The sequence below is a fragment of the Aulonocara sp. 'chitande type north' Nkhata Bay genome, linkage group LG17 (assembly GCF_057382095.1).
Source record: "Aulonocara sp. 'chitande type north' Nkhata Bay isolate Kocher_YH1m ecotype deep benthic linkage group LG17, A_spYH_male_GT1.1, whole genome shotgun sequence".
NCBI lineage: Eukaryota > Metazoa > Chordata > Actinopteri > Cichliformes > Cichlidae > Aulonocara > Aulonocara sp. 'chitande type north' Nkhata Bay.
The window spans coordinates 35,034,610-35,053,127 of record NC_141360.1 but is presented as its reverse complement, the minus strand read 5'-3'; positions in this window follow the sequence as shown (position 1 = coordinate 35,053,127).

The following is an 18,518-nucleotide window of genomic DNA, read 5'->3' as shown; positions in this document are numbered from 1 at the left end:
ACTCTTTGTCCATCTGTTTTATACAGTATGTGGATCTAAGTATTTCGTTACTTCGTGACTTATTTTAGAATAGAATGACTTTATTGTCACTATACAGTTTACAATGAGATACAGAGCATCTCCAACTCAGTGCAAACATGAAAGGGGGGCTGCACAGTTCTGCAGCACTATATACATATGAACAGTATTAACAGAAAAAAAATGTACAAATATACAATCCGATGTAAGAAGAAAAAAGTAAATGTGTAAATGAAAAGTGTTCAAGTTATTGCACATAGTATTAGTTTTTGTTCATATCTTAAATTCACAGTATTGACTTGCATTTTCTATCACTTTAATCTATAGGCTGCCTGCTTTAGTTTTCTTCTTAAAAACCTGATTCATGCATCTAATTGGTTTATGCATATTCATTCTCTGTTTAAGAAAACTTTCTGACACGTAGCAATTTGCATCATTCATATCCTGGCCCTTAAAATCAACAGAGAAGCAGAGGCAGAGAAAATTTGTCTGTGTTAAGGGTGACTGAGCCAGTATTAAATCAAGAAGTCGTGGGCTACTTCATACTAGCATTAAGCTGCCCATCTTTATGTGGCATGACAGGACGATTGAGGCATTGACTCCTCAGTAAACATTTACGTCTCATTCTTGTACTGTTGTGACTTCAGGAAGGAAAGTTTCACTTATTTTCCAACAGCAGCTCAATTAGGGAGAGGTAATTGCTCATGTTACACAAATTTCCTCAAAATGTGCATCCCTGTGGGCTTGTTCTGTTCAAGAGGAAAATGAAAGAAAATTGAAGTTGCAGGTAATTAACTCACGAGCCCTTTGCCTCTACAATATGTTAGTCAAATGCTTTGGGACTAAAAAAAATAAGTCTTTGAGTAGAAGCTGTGATTCCCCTTCAAACCTCCAATTATAATATAATCATTTAAATAACCTCTATTTTCATGGCATGTTTTACTCCTTGATAAAGCTTGATTCATAGCTCCATGCTATAAATTGCTACTGGTAAACATGATTATGCCATTAAAATAAAGATATTTAATTATTGTTTTTAATTTAGAAAACCGTGCTACTGAGGTTTCGGTTTTAAAATGCTGGAGAGTGATGTCTACAGTCACGGTAAAAGAAAAGTGCACCCTCCTTCAATTTTAAGGTTTCAAATAAAGACATCAAAATCAGAATCAGAATCAGAAAGGGGTTTATTGCCAAATGTTGAGCAGGTTTACAACATTAGGAAATTGCTGCGGTGCTTCAGTGCAAACATAGTGTCATAAATAGCACTTAAATAGACATGAAAAAATAAAAGTAGGAATAAGAATTAAAGTGCTACGTAGAAAGATATGTCCATGAGATATACATGAGATATATACATGAGAATAAGAATTAAGAGTGCTACGTAGAAAGATATATACATGAGTGCAGGTGATCTAGTTCTTACCATTTATTAAAAAGGTCAATAAGCCTTAAATGAACAACAACATATGTTCATATAACAAAGGGTCATTGTTTCCCATGGAACCAGTAAGGATGCATTTAGTTTTTATTGCACTACTTGTGCAGTTTGGCTTAGTTTTTGTTAAATATTAAAAATAACTAATTAATTTTAACCGTGTATCTACAACAGACTGTACATAAGTGATGGACATAACAAAGTTTATCATTTGAGTTGTGATCTGTTTTTTTTTAACTCATAGTAACCATATTTCGACAAGAGAGTTGATAGAGAAGGCCCCAGCCAGTGAAAAAAATACTTATTTTCAGTTAAGCTGTTGCCCTGGTGACTGCTGAAATCAAAGTTAATTTGGATAATGCTAAAAGAAAAAGCCCTGACTTCTAGCTAACTATCTTGGTTAGCAAGATGCATCTGTTGTTCATTGGGATATTAATTAGACTATTTTATTTTTAAAATACATCCCATATCAGCAAAATGAGAAAATCGAAATAAAAAAAGTTGAAAAAAGGGTTAATAAAGAAAAACTGACACTGAACACTGAACAAACAAGGGCTCCATTGAGTACTAACTTGTCAACCATGATATAGCCAGGCCCTAAAGTATAGTGATTTATTGGCTGTTTTACTCTAAATGAGACCTTAACTTGTAAAATTAACATCATGCTGCAGTGTCAGAAGCCAGAATCATTTTTGCAACCAGACTAGCCATCTGCTGGTTACTGGAAAGTGTGTTAAAGTCTCTTCTGTCTTAGCCTCACTTTTAAGATTTGTGTCCATTTTTCTCTGTTACTCCATTCTGTTAGATCCTTCTGGAGCCACAAAACAAAGCATATAACCTTTTAACACATTTAACAACATTCTGTGTTGTTTTTATAATGTGAAATATTCTATTAATAGATGCTTTGCCTTGTGGGCGAAGAAGAAAGATTTTCTGTCGCTCTGTCTCTGGCCACCTGATAAAGTTTCTCTTCATATTCACAGTGACAATCAATCAAATTGAATACATCTTTTACCTTTGACTATAGCATTTTTAAAATCTGATTAACAAACACATATTGTTTAAAACCATATTAGTTTCAGAGTTGATTATTTAAGATCAAAGCTTCTTTGCAGATAAACACAATCATTTAATTAGATCGTTTTCATCATGATACAGGCATTCAGGTGGAAAGGGAGTGTTAATGAACCATTGTTATTATACAGATTTCATCACAGTTGAGTTGCATAGAAAGGAATAAAAACATCAATATGTAATTAGGAGGGATAAATGAGGATCAGACGCGTAAGAGACTTGATAAGGTATCTTCAGTTCAATCAATAATTGGTTTCATTTATGTGTCATATATCACTCACCCCAATTTAAAAGACTGTTCCTCATACTCGATTAAGCACTTCTGTCTGTGTTGTTTTGCTGTGTGCGAGTTGAGAAAAAAATCTGTGGAAAGTGCAGTGAGACTGAGGAGGTGTGGAACAAAACAGAATATGTTACTGTGAGTGGGATTTGACCGTTGCGTGTTTGGAAGAGCAAAACAACGAGCTCAAAGGTACATGTAAGAGGAAGATGTATTTTTTAAATTTTTATTCTTCTTTTGCATCCTGCTGTTGCCGCAGCAGTGTGATACGGAAATGTGTATCCCACTCAAGCCAGCTGACCTTTCAGTGCAATTAGCTTAACTGCCTTGATATAGCAGAAGTTAATGCGCACTAATGTGGCATTGTGCTCGATCAATTGCGACACACTGCCACAGCTTGCCAGTCGTTGCCATGGCTGGTTAAGCGCTTCTTCTTCAGCTTAGTTTTCCATTCATCGTGCCACACGTTGGCAGTACAAAAGGGCTCAAAGCCAAACTGTTGATCTCGTGTAGCAGTCTCGCTCACGCAGGCAGATACGGGCCTGCTTACACATACAAACACCCCTCCCTCCAGATGGATGCTTTTCAATAGTTAACCAGGTTAATGTATTTATTCCGCTTGTGAATCCCTGTCATATAAGCAGCTGTTACTGCGTCACCTCCTATAAATCAACCTGCTTCTTAGCAAATATTTATTGTTGACAATAGTGCACCACCCACATGTACCTACTGTACTTACCTCTCTCCCTCCTCCCCCTCTTTCTTTCCAGCATCTCATTCTCCCTGGCCACGCTCCCTGAAGCGACGTGTGCGCAGTATCTTTCACAATGAAAAATGAATAGAGAGATTAGCAGCACTTTGTTACTGAATGGAAGTTGTGTGTTCTTCATCCCGAGATGCTAAAGGCCTTGTTGGGACTGATAAAGCGGCTGCTGCCTCTGGTAACTACAGTTATCCTGCAATACATATCATCAGGAGGATGATTTATCCCATGCTCTGTCACCTTCTGGGGCGTCGGTGTACCACACGGTGACTGCGGTGCAAATGGAAATTCCTCAAAATGATTTGTGCCCTAAAATTTAGACAGTGAAAACTCATTGGTTGGGTGACCTAACTCTTCAAGAAAACTCATCGAGCATCTCTCGCTCTCCTGCCCGCCAGCGCGGTCTCGAGGGTAAACATCATCCTGCGTTAGATCAGCCGTGGAGGTTTAGATGGCACACTTAAATGCATACTCTGAGGGCAACCACTGCCTTAGCAGGAACCATGGAGACAGACGATGTATGTTTTTATTTAAACTTTCCCAATGCGCTTTATTTCAGCTGGAGTTTGTTAGTGCTGCATATTATTTATGACAGCACATGCATTGCAAAATCATCACGAGAAGCAATTACTGTATCAGTCACTCGTTTACATGTCTGCGCAAACATAAAGTGAATGATAGTGTATGTGCAAACTTCCAGGAAAAAAGATGTTTTTCAAAGTGCACCATATTGATCATCAATCCTTGGGCACACAGTGAGTGTATGTATATACCGTTTCTTATTTTCACTGCTTATATCACCATCTCTGTTAAATGCAAACTGACTTGGGTTGCTCCAAGAGTCACACTCGTGGCCTATAGGGCCTGGCTTCTTTCATTTAGATCATCCTACATCTTGTGCATTCAGGCTGAGAAAAGGCAACAGAGGAAAGCACGCAAAGATTTTACTTTTTGCCTGTTTCCTGCAAGAGAATATTAAATCTTCTCCTGATAAGGAGTATATGTATATTACTGTGCAAAAGTCTTCAGACACCCTTCATTTCTTTATATTCTGCTAGGGAAATGGGTGCCACGAACTACTAAAACATGCAAAGATACATAGAAATACAGTATATAAGGCAAAAAGTGAGTCTGTACACTCCTAACAAGCCTTAAAGTCAACATTTGGTGCGACCACCTTTATTCTTCAACACAGCCTGAATTTGACACGTTGAATTTGTTTTATTGTCATTTTTTTTAGGTAGTGTTCAGGAATAATTCTCATGGCTTCCTGAAGGATACTCAATGATCTCTTTAGATATTGTTTTTCATTCTCTGTCCCACGCTAATTGACATCCGGGTTCTTGGGAAGCCTATCTGTGACCGTGAGTGAGTTTTTAAATCCAGTTATGATTTTACTGCAGTGGCAGTGTGTTTGGAATCATTGTCATTGAATCACTGAATATTTCAGAAATAGACTGTTGGTGTCAAAGGCTATTCCTGTTTTATTTCGTTCTCATTTGGATTAGTGTGGTCTTTATAAAGAAATTGTTTTAACAAATCAGCTTTGGATTTTAAAGCACTTTGTATTTTTTTTTTTACTGTGAAAAGTGCTTTATAAATAAATTTTACTTACTTGTGTGATGGATCAAAATTTGACGGTACTTCTTTGCATTTATAATTGCATCACTTTTGACAAGATCCCCAACACAACTGGCTGAAAAGCATCCCCAAACCATTACAGAGCCTCCACCATGTTTTAAAGATGGCTGTAGAAACTCTTTCTTGACCTCCTCATTTGAACCAAACATTTCAAATATGGATTCATCACTACATCAGTCTGGTTGCTAGTGATTTTCAGTCCACCTCTTGTGTAATTTTGTATTCCTCAGTTTTTTCTCCCTGTATACCTTCTTTAAGAAGGTATCCACCACTTGTCCAGTTTATTCAGATTTTTTAAGCCCACACTGCATACCATGCAAACATAGGCCAAATTCTTGCGTGAAAGTTCTGTAAGTTGCCAATGTCCAAAGATAAACCTTGAAAGTCCACCAGGAAGCCTGGAAAAGTGTTGCTGAAGACCACTTTTAAAATATTACAAGAAAGTGAGTCTGTCTGCTTGGAGGCAAAATATGAAGATTTTAAAATTGTCTTATGTTATGTTTAATTTAGAATCTCCTTGAAAGCAGAGCCTGAGCAACAATAGCTAACTAGAAATCTTACCATGCTGTTAATAATATTATTAATAACAATTTAATTATATAACTTTTGCCAAAGAAAAACACTTAAGGGTTAATTTTACCTTCACTGCTGCTGCACTGAAATTGTTTTCAGCTGAAGCCAGTGGAGTTTATTTACATTGCACCTCTTTGAAACATGAAAGAGAACAGACGAGCTATGAATAGGCTCAACGGCAACACTGATGCAATTATGCTATGTGTTAATTTTGCTTACATTGCACTCGGTTGGCCCTCGACATCATTAAAAAAAAAAGTCCCCGCTGTCGGAGTAAAGATGCCAAGGCGTGCAATTTTAAACTTGGCCAGGTGGTGGCAGTTGTTCACCATCAACCTGTCCGCCATAGCAACACTTGAGTAGACAGTAATCACCTCTGCAACTTGCAACTGAGCATAACTGATGATACCGAGTATGAATTGTGAGGAATAAACGTGAAGGATTTCAACCCAGGAAGATAATCAAATTAGTTCTTTTACATTTTTCTATTTACACCCACCTGTTCTTAATATTGCATTCCTCCTGATTTACCGCACCCCCCCCCCCCCCCCCCAAAAAAACCCCCCACCTCCACACAATCCCACCTCCACCCCCTACCCCCTTCTTTTGTAAGCTGAGTCATTCAGACCGCATTTTTTTTGTTGTTGTTTTGTTTCCTCTCTGGAATCATCTGAATGGTTTTCCGGATTCACCGGTCACACTAAGAGTAAAATATCCAGTGACTGGATTTCTAACGTCTCATTCATCATTCAGCAAAACAGTGCAAGCTCTATATCATACTGTGCCGCGCTGACACCATATGGAATGTGGTTGTAGACTTGAAAAAGAGTCAAGCGGTACACATTTGTCGTGCTGGGCGCAGATGCATTGTAGCCCCCACACTGTGTGACTCATAGCTACTGTACACACACACGCGCATGCATGAGTGCACGTGCGCTGACAAACGCTTTTACACTTTCCTCCTCCCTCATGGACACTCCTCTCCCTCCCTTTCTCTCTCTCTCTCTCTCTCTCTCACTAACTCCCTCTGCCTTTCTCTTGGTGAGGCCAATGGCGAGCGCAGACCCCCGTCAGGGCTGACAACTGTTCGCTGGATGATGCCACAGAGGAGGCAAGAGGCCATATTTAAGAGGACGACACCTTCCTGCTCTTTTCAACTCAACATGTACTTCTATTTTGGACCTCATCGCTCCCCTAAAAACACTCCGTCCCAAAGCTCACGCTGAACCCTGGATTACAGACTCTGTTCGTGCTCTCAGGCGCACCTGTAGGTGTGCTGAGAGAAAATGGAAAAAGGACAAGCTGCACATTTCTTTTAATATCCTCAGAGACTCTCTTTCAACCTATCAGAAAGCCGTTAAAGAGGCCAAGTCCTCCTACATATCAAACCTGGTTAGCAGTAGTGTCCATAAACCTCAGACTCTGTTTCGTGTTTTAAATTCCATTGTAAATCCTTACACATCCACCAGCCTCACACCTTCTGCCACCCTCTGTAATGACTTTCTAAAGTTCTTTGTAAACAAGATTTCCTCCCTGCAGTCTGTCATTCCATCTTCACCTTCCAATCCCTGTGTTTTGTCTTTGTGCCATTCTGCCTTTAATCAGTTCGAACCAATCTCTCTCTCTCAGCTGCATGAAATAGTCTGCAAGGTTAAGACTACCAACTGTTCCACCGATGCTATCCCCTCTCGGCTTCTGAAGCAGGTTCTGGACTCAGTCGGACCTTTCCTTCTGGTCCTGATCAATGCCTGCCTCAGTTCTGGTTGTTTTCCAACACCCTTCAAGCACGCTGTTGTTCAACCTCTCCTTAAAAAGCCTAATCTAGATCCATCCCTACTCTCTAACTATAGGCCCATTTCCAACCTCCCTTTTCTGTCTAAAGTACTGGAACGAGCCGCCCTCACGCAGCTCCAGCTATTTCTTGACAATAACAATCTCTATGAGAAGTTCCAGTCTGGTTTTAGAGCTCGGCATAGCACAGAAACCGCCCTTCTGAGAGTTTTTAATGATTTGCTTTTAACTGTTGACTCTGGTTGTGCTGCTGTCTTAGTAACCCTGGACCTGACAGCAGCCTTCGACACTGTTGATCACAACATACTGCTATCCCGCCTTCAACATTGTGTCGGTTTAAAGGGCACTGTCTTAAAGTTTTTCCAGTCCTATTTGAATAATAGGAGTTTTTCTGTTCACCTTGGTGAACTGTCATCTCCCAGAGCTCCTTTAACCTGTGGCGTACCTCAGGGGTCCATACTAGGCCCCCTGTTGTTTATTCTGTACTTGCTCCCTCTGGGCGATGTGCTCCGTAAACATAATGTGTCCTTCCACATCTTTGCCGATGATATTCAGATCTACCTCCCTCTGAGGTTGAACTGCAATGTTTCTTTGCAGCCGCTACTCTCCTGCTTGTCTGACATTAAGACTTGGATGACTCTTAACTTCTTACACCTTAATGAAAGCAAAACTGAAGTCATTGTGTTTGGGCTTCCTAAAGATCCCAACTTCTCTCTTGACTTTTTGGGACCCCTAACCTCCGATTGCACTTCTTCCATTAAGAGTCTTGGTGTTATTTTTGACAATGCTTTTAAACTTGATAAACAAATCAGCTCTGTAGTTAAGGGATCTTTTTATCATTTGCGGATTTTAGCCAAAGTCAAGTCTTACCTTTGCAGGAACGATCTAGAAAGAGTGGTCCATGCTTTTATTACTTCACGGCTAGACTACTGCAATTCCCTCTATGCTGGCCTAGATCGTTCCTGTCTACATCGCCTTCAACTGGTGCAGAACGCTGCCGCTCGCCTGTTGACCGGTTCAAAAAAAAGAGACCACATCACTCCGGTTCTCTGCTCTCTCCACTGGCTCCCAGTTGCCTTTAGGATTGATTTTAAAATCTTATTGCTGGATTTTAAGGTTTTAAATGGCACTGCACCTTCTTACCTGTCAGAACTCCTTAGAACTTATCGCCCCAGGAGATCTTTGAGGTCAGCCGACCTGATGCTTTTAGATGTTCCCAGGTATAAATTAAAGACAAAGGGAGAGAGGGCGTTTGCTGTGGCTGCACCCAGACTGTGGAACAGTTTACCTCCTCACGTCAGACTCTCCAAAAGCCTAGAAACTTTTAAAACCGCTCTTAAAACTCACCTCTTTTCATTGGCTTTTAGAAAGGTTTAATTTATTTGTTTTATATATTTTTATTTTATTTTTATCAGCGAGGTGTTATTACGAAATTGTGTTCTATTGTATTTTTATCTGTATTTACTGTACAGCACTTTGGTCAGCCTTGGTTGTTTTTAAATGTGCTCTATAAATAAACTTGACTTGACTTGACTTGACTTCCTCTGTGTGCTGCAGCATCAGTCCCACGAACACAGGCACAGAAATGCAGAAGCCACTATATGAAAACAAATGGGAGGAAAACAACATGTTAGTGGATTTGTGCACAGATTTTTGATTAGGTGGTAAGCTACCAGCTTCATCTACTCATTCACACAATTCCTTTTTTCTGATGCATCTGGGGGAACTCATAGCTCAGTATCTTCTTGAGGGTACTTAGACAAACAGACATTAGGCTAGGTGAGTCCAGTTTGCTTAACTGTCTATGAAACACAAACATGTGCACTGAAGGATACAGATCTCATTTTTTCTTCAGCTATAAAGTATCCTAAATCCATAACACTACTCTTTGCTATTGGACTATTAGGCTAAGAAACAGTGAGCTGTAGCAATAATACTGTAGCTATGGCACTGTCCATGGTGCTGAAGTAGCACTGCTGCTGCCTAAAGTCCATCATTCATTCCCATATCTTTCATATCCTTCAATCAAAAGGATATTCTATCTATCTATCTATCTATCTATCTATCTATCTATCTATCTATCTATCTATCTATCTATCTATCTATCTATTGTGGAGCAGGGAAATTATTTTACTGCTATTGTTAAATAATTGTCATCATTACCATTGCATTAATAATATAATCTGGAGTTTATATTGCATTCAGGGGTTAAACAGTGTGTCTTTCAGAAAGGCTAAAAGTAACAGGACAGGAAACAGGCTTGCAGAGAGTTTTGCAGAAGTGAAAGCAAAGTCTAAGTTATTCTGAGGAGCAGGCCAGACGAGGCCATTTGAATCACTAGGTTATTTAAAATGATCATTGCTTTAACAAAGTAACAGATAGCTTTAAGAAGGCCTTAAGATGCTTATGCACACAGTTATTATGTTTAGTAGAGGTTCTTGATTAAAACATTTATTTAGTAGAAGACATACACATAGTCTCAGTGAGCCTCCGTTCTGGTGAAAGGTCAGAAGTGCAACAGGTGACACAGAGAGCATGTGAGGTCAACACACACACACACACACACATTAGTTAGATTTATTTAGAGAAGAGGTTACTCATGTCTGGCTGTAACTGCAAAAGTGTCTCGGTAAAAGAGGAACCGTTCCTTGTTGTCTCGGCAAGAAAGAGGAACAAGACAAGAACTGAAAGGTAGACAGGAAGGGCCAGCCATGAAAATAGAAGATGATCTTCTGGGGTAAAAGCCAGAAGATCATCTTGTATAAATCTATGTATAAAATGTATCTGTGACGCATGAAGGGGCGTCAGTAAATCAAACCCTGATGCTATAAAATATCTGTTCATGCTTTGATTAAGTTGAGGACTACTGGCTGTCTGCGTACAGAGTGTCTTCCCACACGTGTGTTCATTAAAATCATTGTTTGACCAAGAGCTTCTGGACCAAGAGTGGTTTGTACTCTCCTTCCTCAATTTTGAACCTTAACACTATCTATCTATCTATCTATCTATCTATCTATCTATCTATCTATCTATCTATCTATCTATCTATCTATCTATCTATCTATCTATCTATCTATCTATCTATCTATCTATCTATCTATCTATCTATCTATCTATCTATCTATCTATCTATCTATCTATCTCCCCAAAAAACAACAGGAAAACAGGTTACAGTTTTTCTCAGTTGCTTTGGTGCATTTCTCACAACAGAATTGATCTCTGCACCACTACTAAGGCTCTTCTCAAAACAATTAGTGCAAACTGCAAAACATGGTGGATAACTTGCAAAAGTGAGTCACTTCATCAAAAAGAAAAGTCAGTTGTTCAAAATAAGTAGTCAAAGCTTCAAAAGCAAGTCCCTTAATCAAAACAGATAATACATTCATCAAAAGCAAGTACTTATATCAATCAAAGTGTCAGGGCTGTCACAATTACAAGTCATTACACCAGCACCTTTGGTCACAAAATCAAATGGTTTGAACATGTTCTCATTGTGACGGATTTCTTTGTAGGTGCTTCCCAATGACATGTCAAGTCTGGACAGCATGCATGGCATGTTGAAAACCATAAATTGTAAAGGAAAATCAAGACACTCCATATGCACTCTTGATAATATTTAATTGAAACTGTTCACAGCATTGTGCAAACTGGGGAAATACAGTAAATCAAACATTTTACAGCAAACATAAACTCACTTAGACAGTAAACCTCACTCCAGTGGTTATGAAACAAAAAAACAAAACTGAAAAACAGACACTGCTGCATATCAATCATTGATATCTAGACGCTCCCGTCTGTCTGCCCACATATTTGCATCAACATCACAGCGAATGTCAGCTCTATCGATGCATCGGGGAAAGTATCTTCTGGAGTGTCAACTCCACTCTCTGCAGGACTCTGCTGTGATGTCATCACAAGCTGCATCCATAGCTGCTAGCAGGGTCATTTGGGTATGTGGATGCCTGTCATATACCTTCCACCTCCAGAAAGAGAAAAACTCCTCAATTGGATTTAGGAATGGAGTGTAAGGAGGAAGAAACTCCATAAGTATCCTGTCGTGTGCTGCAAACCACTGCCCGACTACAGCAGAGTGATGGAAGCTAACATTATCCCAAACCACTACATACATTGTCCGATTGTCACCAGGATCATCCCTTTCATTTTGTGGGATTAGGTCCCTATAAAGAGCGTCCAGAAAAGCCAACCGGTGTTGTGTATTGTATGCACCAATACGAGGAATATGGGTGTGAACGCCATTTTCTGAGATTGCTGCACACATTGAAATATTTCCTCCTCGTTGGCCTGGGACATCAATGGTGGCTATTTCTCCAATGTGATTTCGTTCACGCCTTTTGCAAGATTGAATCCCGCTTCGTCAAGATATACAAACGTGTGCAGGGGTTTCATGGAAACTCCTTAAAAATAGGGTTTTCAAAATGGGTGTACAAAGTGTTTGACAAGATGTTCAACAATTTTGAGTGCACTGACACAAGCAATGAAATGAAGACTATTAGTTGTGAGGACAATGACTATTCAGCCGGTACAAGTATAAATAATTGTGACATTCATGATAAAAGAAAGGAGATAGTGATGAATAGCAAGTCAAAAGTGACCATTCTTTAGATATTTGTACTTACTCAACTGCTTCATGTCCAAAGGCATTTGCCTTTGGACGCAATGAACATGAAACCGCCACAAGGTTGTGCCAAAACGACTACATGTTGTGGAGGTTGAACTAACTGTTGTGCAAAGTTTAATTCTGTTGTGAGAAATGCACCAAAGCAACTGAGAAAAACTGTAATACAGAAATGAACCTGAAGCAGGCAGCATGTTGTTCAGCAGAGGGGAAAGAGATTCTTGGTAAATATGAGGATGTGGTTAGCTTAGCATTAAGAAGTTTTGAATTTCACCCTTTTTAAAAACAAACAAACTTTTTTTTGGCATTAATCAAGCAAAATAGCATGGCAATCAGTGAGCTTAAGGAATTCTGATTTTTGTTATTTTGGACAAAGCAAGGTTAGAGAATGTGACATTACTACAAATCCATCCATCCATCAGCCTAACTTAGCAGACCCAAATCCTATAAGATCAGTTTAGTTGGTGTAACTTCTATTTCTTGTAATTCTGTGATCCAAAGGTACATGTATGTTTATATTTCATATGCACGTTCCAGCATGTGAGCATGATTTACAACTCATGATTAAAGTGCATTTAATTTCAATAAAGAGTCAACCAACTGACTCATGAAGTACTGAAAAGGATTTGAAACATGCATGATGCCTTAACTGCTGTGAGAACTGCAGCAGCTGCTGGCTCATCTTTGAAGCTGATTTGAGTATCCATCCTGATTTTGTGGTATTGCTTGCAGCATCTGTATCACAGCTTCTCTATCTGCTTTGTTCATGGCCACCATGTCTACAGTATATCTTCCAACTTACTCACACAGCAAAGCAGCTTTTTACTGCTGTCATCTCACAGACAGAGGATTGTCTGTCCTGGCTAGATAAAAACAAACAAACAAATAAACAAAAAAAAACTACCTCACATTGATCTTTCTCCACTCAGAAAAAGCCAAAGTTCTCTTTAGCCCTTTGCTGGATTTTATATTGGTTTCACTGTTGCCAGAGGGGGATCTCTATCTGCACATCAGCTGTTCTACAATCAATTTCTGCCTGATCCAACTTGGACAAATTTTCTGCTGGATTGTATTTATGCAGACACACCTGCGTCTGTACTGTGCTGCGCGAGCAGCGTGTTTATAGAAGACTGTAATAATGCATTCATGAGGTCATCAATTAATCTGTCACTCATGGAATGAAAACAGCCAGCCGTAATGATCAGTGTACACAGCAGATCGGAACAGACACACCAGCTCCCACACGAGATCTGAATATAGAAGAGGCGAGGCAGGCTTTGTAGGTGACGTTATGAGCCACACACTCACACTTTTCACTCACACAGATGTTAAGACAATCTTACACACACACACACACACACACACACACACACACACACACACACACACACACACATACACGCACGCACGCACGCGCACGCTCTCATACTTCACACTACTGTTTCGTTTTTCCTGGGAGGTTGTTGCCAAGGCTCAGAATGAGCGTGTTGATTGGCCGCTCCTGCTCCTCACCGTAGGAATTCACCAGTTGGATTGGCTGGTTCCATAAAGGAAGCTTTTCTTGATGTTAAGTTGTCTCTTTCTTCACCATCTGCTGGATCTTTCATTACGCTCATTATCTCCATACACTGCCCCTCAGTTTGATTTGCTCAGCTTCACACTAGTGTGTCTCCACCCCCCCCCCCCCCCCCCCCAATCTGAATAGTTTTATTTGTAGCAGGTATTCCAAGGCGAATAAAGGAAGCTGGCTAGCAGTTGTTTTTCTTTATCCACATTATCATATGAATCATGAGCCTAGTAAGAAATGATCAGAGCAATTTCTTGATTCCCTCTAGTCTTTGACTGGCTGAGATGAAGAGCACACACAGTGCGCTGTGGTAATATACTGTATACACAGCACAAGGACATAATCACGAACCAGATAGAAAAAAAAAATCCTCTGTAGACGTGCAGCTCACACAGACACTTTACCCGTCTGTGGTTTATATCTGTTGATAGGCACCAATGACAAAATATGTCCTCGGCCTCAGGGTTAGCGTGATTGGGTGTGTGTGTGTTTGCCTGTCCATGATGTGTGTCTGTTGCATGACTGCAAGCATGTGTGTGTGTGACTGTGTGTTTGCATGCCTCGTGCCTCTGGCTGTGTGTGGCTGTGTGAGCGCGCTGCGTTGGATGCACTGAATTAAACAAGGTCGCTCAGTGCAAGGCTGACTGCTCCCTCGAACACACATGCAGCTAGGAACCATCCCTATGTACAGAGACGGTATAGCTCTTTAAATCCCTGCCACTCCAACATGACCAAAGGGATGAAATGACATATATCCTCAAAATGGCCAGTGTCTCTGTACACAGATGATCATTTAACATTTTTTCCAACTTTTCTTTAGTCTGTCGCTCTTACTTACCCAGAGCTAGATGAGTGAATTCACCTCTCATGTCTGTGTGGTAAATATGAGGACAACAAAGACATGATCAGCTTAGTTTAGGATAAATATTAAAAAGATAACAGTTACACTTACCAACACCTCTGCAGTAAAGATATTAAACTTTTTGGCAGCACTGTCACACTAGAGAGAGAGTTACTGAATATATCTTGCCATTTATAGATAGAGAGCTATCTTTTTTTAGAATATCTTAGTTTCGAATATAAAAAAAATAGTTGAAGCCATTTTTGTGGGTTTTTGATTTAAAGGCCTGAATGCATCCAGTCTTAAGCCCCTGGATGCTGCTTATCATTTTGCCCTTATAGGCTTATTACTGGTGACATTTATAGTACTCATGATTGGATCCTAAATGAAAGATTTGGGTGATTTTCTGTGTCTAAAATATGTGACAGGCATAATATCATTGTTTATCTGAGGCTCTCAGTGGGAAGCTGCCATTCTTACATCACTTCTATACTAGACTAGCACTCCAGGCCAGTTCAAGTGTCAGTCCAATGTCAAATGACTGGCTATCACAGCAAGTCTGTACTGAGACTGAAAAAAAAGAAAAGCTTTTAGTTTGTATGCTCCAGTCATCAGAAACCCTTTTAAATAAACCCTTCAAAAATAAATGCTCTGGTAACTTTGCTGAATTTCAATTTTGTATCTGGAGCATGTATTAATAACTGGCTGTATTTTATCTGTACCAGGCCCATTTCTTTAGTTGAATGCTATGTCAAAGATAACACAGTTAGTCAGGTATAAAATAGTAATTTCACACTAACAAGGTGATTCTCAAAGAGCTGTTAGTGGAAAACTTGGCACATCTTAGGATGGCATGTAGTTTGTCCTTAATAAAATTGAGGAAATTGGACAACTGGACATACATACAGCGAAACTCAACCTGGGAATGTCAACAAGAACACAGGAGTGGATTAATGAATGTGTGAATGGCAGTAAGATATATATTTTATGAAGAACTATGAAAGCTAAAATTTAGACCAAATTATACTTAAAAAGTATGATGAAACATGTCTAAATAAGAAATACATAAATAAAAATAAAGTTTACTTTATTTTTTAAAATTGGAACAATTTGCATCAATAACTGACCATGGTGATTACTGCTCCATGTACACAGCTATACAGGATTCAGGAATTGAACCATCAGCATTCTATACTAACCATGCCTCCAAGTAACAATTATAACTCCCACCTTGAGCTGAAGTTGAACGCTGACCCACAGAGTTCAAAAGTAAATGGTCAACAAGGTGAGCTAATCAGCAAGTAAAGTTATAATACTTATATCACAGCTAAAAACAATCTGATTGGTTCTCTGCCACTGAAAGCGTGGAAGGTCTAAAGAACTATCTACAGGAGATCAACAGTGTCTGAAAATTAAATCCTTAAGAAATGGGAAAGAAATCCAGCAAAGACCTGATAGAGGACCTGGCATCAGATTTGCATTCACCTGGAAAACAAGCGATTAGCAACAGGTTCTCCTTTAGCATGATAATGATTCCAAATGCACCGTCAATACAGTAAAAGCATAAATAGATAGAAATACACACTATCAGTCATGGATTGGCCTCCCCAGAGCTCGGACCTCAACATTGCTGAAGCAGCGTGGGCTCATCTTGACAGAGAACAGAACAAAAGGCAGCCAAAATCCAAAGAAGAGCTTTGAATGTTCTTCAGGAAGCCTGGAGAACTATTCCTGAAGACTACTTAAAGAAATTACAAGTAAACCTGTTTAAGAGAACTCAGGCTGTGTTGACGAATAATGGTGGTCATACCAAATACCGACTTTCAGCTATCTTAGAATTATATGAACTGTTTTGGTTTTTTGGGCTTTTTTTTTTTTAGCCTTGTAAGCTCTACATCCATGTATGTTTGCACTTGTTTCAATAAATAACTGCACCTTTTTCCCAACTTCTGCACATGTTCAACATCAATGTAAATGAAACACAGGCCTCTATGAATGTTTTAGTTTAAATAAATAAAATACATTTTGCGACCCCTCTAGAGGCCCCAGCAGGTGAAAAGCTGCTGGGTCATATGTGCGTTATTTTACATTTCCTGAGAATGAGCGTGCAGGAAATGTAATTAAACTTTGAAGCAGGATGTCTTTTCACCAAAACTACACAGACTGGCATACCGCCTGTGCAGAGTGCAGCTGTGAGATGCACGTGGCCGCCAACAACCATCCTTCTCCGCCCCTCTCAAACAGGCAACCTTATCTTTATCACTCTTTCCCGTAAAAGACGAACTGTAGAGCACAACGTGAGAAGAAGCCAATTATTATCGGTTAGCGGTACGCCATATATCTGCCACTCCTTTTACTTGGCATTCAGGGTTCAAATGCATTCTATCATCATTTTTTACAAGGGCCGGTGAATCCGCTGATGTTATTTATAGGCAGCTGTTTTCCTTTCCATCAGTGCTGTCACCCTTCGCGTATTTGCTGCTCCTCCTTCTTCACCTCTCCAGTGACAGGAAGCTGGGTTTAATAATAGGAATCATTCCACTTATTTATTTATTTATTTATTAACTTTAAGTGCTTGTATTGTGGAGCATGTGTCTGTACCAGAATATGCAATGAAATGCTTTATGTTGCACCTATACATCTTAAAATGCTGCACAGGAAATAAAACTTAAAATGCTTGGTTTATGAATATAATGTCCTCATAAATCCTACACATATGGAAATAAATAGCCTAACATAAAAAAAAAACCCCAGAAGCAACCTGTCATCTGTTAGATATAGCACAGGATCAGTGAACGTACATCTGACAGCTAAGATATTCAGTTAAACATGTTAATAAAGGACTGCGTTTCTTCTCATTTTTCATGCCTCCTTTCCTCCGTGTAAGTGGAAATCTAAGCAGCATGTCACCTGAATTTTTTGCCTTGTTAGGAAAAGATACTTCTAATGTGAATTTGGCTCATGCTGCATCCTCGCTATGTGCATTAATATCAAAGGATCTGATAACGTACATTATCTACTCATTATGTTTTTTTTCTACGGGGGGTAGAGTCCCCCGTTAACACACTAACACACACTTTCCCAGTAATATCACCGGAGAATGCTTTTTTCTTTTTTTTTTGATGTATTTTTATCTGTTAATAGGTTTAAAGAGGCAGTAGCTTGCTGGGCACATATATGTGTATATATGTGGCATATATATTTGTACCGATCAGGGTTTAGCAACGTTTTATAAGATCTGCACTCACACATTCCTTCATAACGAGATTGTCTAGTTTTAGCTGAGATTGCCCTTTCGCACCTGGAGAAGAGAGACACGTATGTGAGAATGCTGTTTGTAGATTACAGCTCAACATTCAATACCATCGTTCCCTCGAAGCTGGACAGGAAACTGCAGGATCTAGGACTGAGCAGCTCCCTCTGCAGCTGGATCCTTAACTTCCTGTCTGACAGACGCCAAGTGGTCAGACTGGGCAGCATCACCTCATCCCCCATCACACTGAACACTGGTGCTCCACAGGGGTGTGTACTGAGCCCTCTTCTGTACTCACTCTACACCTACGACTGCACGGCCACTAGCAACTCCAACATCATTGTGAAGTTTGTGGACGACACTACAATGGTGGGTCTTATCACCAAAGGTGATGAGACGGCCTACAGGGAGGAGGTCAGCGCCCTGACCCTGTGGTGTCAAGACAACCATCTTACCCTCAACGTCGTAAAGAGTTGATAGTGGACTTCCGGAGGTGCAGAGAAGTACACACCCCCATCACCATCAACGGTGCTGCTGTGGAGAGAGTGAGCAGCTTCCGGTTCCTTGGTGTACATCTGGCTGAGGATCTTACGTGGTCAGTACACATAAACAAAACAGTAGCGCCTCTTCTTTCTCAGGAGACTGA